The sequence below is a fragment of the Vulpes lagopus genome, chromosome 2 (genome assembly GCF_018345385.1).
Source record: "Vulpes lagopus strain Blue_001 chromosome 2, ASM1834538v1, whole genome shotgun sequence".
NCBI classification, from domain to species: Eukaryota; Metazoa; Chordata; class Mammalia; order Carnivora; family Canidae; genus Vulpes; species Vulpes lagopus.
Window position 1 is genome coordinate 158,853,235 of NC_054825.1, and position 4,083 is coordinate 158,857,317.

The following is a 4,083-nucleotide window of genomic DNA, read 5'->3' on the forward strand; positions in this document are numbered from 1 at the left end:
GATATGGAGGCAGCAAGAGGTGAGTGGGAGGCTTGTGTCTACTCAGGATCATCCTCACTCACCCACCCTTCATGCATCCCCCTACTCCTTACCTCTGCTGATACTGCAGAATGGGGGGCCCCAGGTGAAGGCTGTGGCTCTTTCCACCCTCTTCTGGGCTGGACCCTCCTCTGTGGAGCCCCCAACACCCCCATATTTGTTACTGTCCCAGGCTTTCCTGAGATGTGGGTCCTGAGATGGTGGAGCTCAGACAAGACAGAGTTAGGGCTCCTCACCTGAGACCAGGAGCTCCAGGGGGGTCACTGGGGTGTGACAACTTGTAGAGGGAGGCACTAAGATGAGCTGTAGCACCTGTAGGCCCCCCATGGGCTGAAGTCACAGGACTCATGGAGAATTCAGCCTGGTGCTGCCCAGCTCTGTACTTTGATCTAATATGCAGGGGGTGATCAGCTGCCCCCTCCTTGGACAGAAGGAAAGTGTGCACAGAGCTCTGACTGACATAGCAGGGTCACATTCTCTCCTGGGGCCACCATAGGTCCTGGCTGCACCCAGAGGGAGGGTGTATAGGGGAACTGTCCTAGAGAGAGGAAGGATGGGTGAGTGGTGATCTAGCCTTGTCCTGACCTGAGATGTCTGTGTCCTCTGAGTCTCTCCCATCCCCATCCCCTGGTCTCTCTCTGTCTCCTCTCTACCTGGGGACCTCATAACCCTGGTCTTGGCCACCACCTCGTCGGGTTCCCTGTCAGGACCAGTGAGATTCTGGGGCCCTCCCTGCACTTCTGACACCGCACTTGCAACCAGGATGTCCAGGGGGTCCACTGTGAAGAGAGGTTGTGTCCACCATAGCATGTATACCAGCCCCCATGGGAGGATCTCACTGGGCCCAGGATAAACTCTGCCCAGAGAGCCTAGCCAGGGTCTTCCGGCCATGAAGCTGAAGAAGATCATGTTTCCCCTCCTTGGACAGAGTGAGTCTGTTGTAGCTGATATTGGAGAGTCAGGCTCTGTCCAGAGGTCACAACAGGGCTCTGCTGGGTCAGGAGGGAGGGCTTCCCTGACACACCTGGGAGAAGACCAGCCATGGATTGTAGGGGCTGATTCTCCCCAAAACCTCCCTTCTCCCATCCTGAACCTGGGTCTCACTGTCCCTCACCCTTTGTGTCTCTGACCTCTGAGCCCCTGTAGTTCCCTCACTCCACCCGCACATCTGGGGCTTACCTGAGAATAGAGCCCCTGAAACCTGTCTGGTACTTCAAAACATGGATAGGACAAAAACCAGACTTTCTCACCCGAAACCAGTAGCTCCAGGGAGTCACTGGGCAGTGACCACACCTGTCGGGTGTTTCAGTCATAACCATAGCATCTGAACATCCATGTGAGGCTGAGGGTCATGAGGCCCACAGGGAACAGGGCCTGGACCCCCACAAAATGGGGGCCTACTGGGAGTCCCAAGTCCAGGAGGGCTGGCCTTCTACTTCCTTCATCAGGAGGAATCTGTTAAATACTGTCTGTGAACAGGACCCTGGAGGGTCATGTTCCCTCCTGAGGGCATGATAGGGCTGGGCTGAGAGGCTGGGTTTGCCATGGAATCCTAGGAGAGGGGAAGGGGCTGAGTTACATGGGGCTCAGATCCCCCCACATGATCCCCAGGGCTGGGCTGTGAGAGGGCGACACCCTGAGAGCAGACCCCCTTCCTGAGGGAAGAGCCTGGGGAAAGGAGGGGACGCGCTGAATAGGCCTGCACCTGTCACCACCAGCTCCAGCTGGTCACTGGGCTCCGACCAGCCAGTGGCCCTGAGATATACACAGTAATATCATCCTGCATATACACGTGTGAAATGTGTGATGGAGAACTTGGCCTTGTCCTTGGGCTCCAGTGGCTTCTGTCTGTTCCAGGTCCCTGAATGTCCCTGTTTATGCAGGAGGTACTCCTGGGCCTTCAGGCTCCCCTGACACCAGAGGGTCACAGCTGTCCCCATGGGGATCACAGATCACGGCTCAGCCCAGATGGTGAGTTTGGGGAAGGTCCCTGGAAGGAAACAGAGGCTGCGTCACAAGATCCTCCCCACCCCCAGTTCCCAGCTCAGCCCCAAACCCCTAGAAGTCCCCCTCTGTTAGCCCAGAGCTGCTGATCTCCATGCCTCCTGCCTGGTCGGTGGTCCCTGTCCCCAGTGAGGAGGTGGGACTGGGACCCCTGGAGACAGACTCACCTGCCTGCACTCGGGTCCTGGAGTCCACAGTCAGGCCTGGAAGAGAGTCCCTGTGAGAGGTTTGCCTCAAATCCTGAGCAGAACACCTCCTCCCCATGAGCCTCCTAAACCTGGGGTCTCTGACAGACCAGGGCCTGGCTATGTGACAGGCCCCTCCCAGACTAGGGCATCCCCCCTCTCTTCAGACTTCACCTAGACAGAGCAGGGCTGTGAGGTTGGGGGTCATGGTGTCTTCTGTCTCTGGCTAAGCTATTCAGATAGTGGGACCATGGTGCTCACAGGACAGAGATACACACAGAGTGTGGCCAGTTGGAAGCCAGTCCTGCCTGTCACGATGTCATTATGTCAGCATCCCTAAAGGAAGGGGAACATCCCCTCCCCTGCTCCTAGTCAAGTGTCCATTCGAGGCAGCAAATTGAACTCAGGTTTCCTGAGAAATCCTAACCAAATGAGGAGACCAGGACATATCCTCCCTCCCAGAGCCTCCCCCATGGGGTCTCCTTCATCCTCAGCACATCCCTGGGGTCCTCACCATTGACAGGTTCCTCAAACCCAGAGATTCTGCAGGGAACATGGGTTCCTGACGGCAAAGACTTGTGACATCTCTGCTCAGCATGGGTTGAGGTCACTGTGGCAATGAGCCCAAAGAAGTGCAGGCAAATAGGGAAGGAAATCCAGCCCCTATTCTGGCCTCTGGGTGTGGGCTTTCTTTCTGTCACAGCCTCTGCTGATGTCTCTGTTTTCCTGTGACATCATCCACATCCTGTTCATAAGAACACATCTGTGAAGAAAACTCCTGGCTCATCAGTGCCCGTTGTCCTGGGACAGAGCTGACCTCCCTACACTGGTGTCTTAATTCCAAAATGCAGGAGATAATATGTAGGTTAATGCTCTGATTTGGGGAACAAAGCTAATGCTCATATAAATACTATGCCATATGTATTTTTTTGTCTGGCTTCTTTTAGCTGATGTGTTGTTATAGGTAGTTCTAGAGTGCTCATTCTCAAGTCTGTGGACAGATCCATTTTATGTATATACAACAAATTAGTTATTCATTGTGCTGTAATCAAATGTTAGAATTGGGTAGCCCAGATGGCTCAGTGGTTTAGTGCCGCCTTCGGCCCAGGGTGTGATCCTCGAGACCTGAGATGGAGTCCTGCGTCAGGCTCCCTGTATGGAGCCTGCCTCTCCCTCTGCCTGTGTCTGTGCCTCTGTCTCTCATGAATAAATAAATAAAATCTTTTAAAAAACAAACAAAATAAAATAAATAAGTATGCAATGGAATATTACGCAGCCATTAGAAACGACAAATACCCACCATTTGCTTCAATGTGGATGGAACTGGAGGATATTATGCTGAGTGAAATAAGTCAATTGGAGAAGGACAAACATTATATGGTCTCATTCATTTAGGGAATATAAATAATAGTGAAATGGAATAGAAGGGAAGGGAGAAGAAAGGAAATATCAGAAAGGGAGACAGAACATAAAGACTCCTAACTCTGGGAAACGAACTAGGGGTGGTGGAAGGGGGGGAGGGCAGGGGGTGGGGGTGAATGGGTGATGGGCACTGAGGGGGGCACTTGACGGGATGAGCACTGGGTGTTATTCTGTATGTTGGCAAATTGAACACCAATAAAAAATAAATTTATTATTTAAAATAAATAAATATTATGCCAGTGTCCACTGCCTAGGTGACCTTGAGCAGAGTGACCTGGCCTGTAGCATGCTGTCTGATCCCCACTCCTCAGATTGGCTTTGGGGTAGGTGGGACTGGAACAGGAGTAGGATCAATCATTGTCAGTTGCCTGACCTGATTAAGAGGGTTGTGGTTGGGTCAAGAGAGGTCCAAGTGTCAGATCCTACACTGAGG

The 4,083-nt window shown here is 52.9% G+C and overlaps 1 pseudogene; it reads right to left on the bottom strand.

Annotated features, from left to right (window-relative positions):
* Positions 1 to 261: 261 nt before the first annotated feature.
* On the bottom strand, positions 262 to 2,436 carry LOC121478683 (annotated as a pseudogene).
* Between the last annotated feature and the right edge of the window lie 1,647 nt (positions 2,437 to 4,083).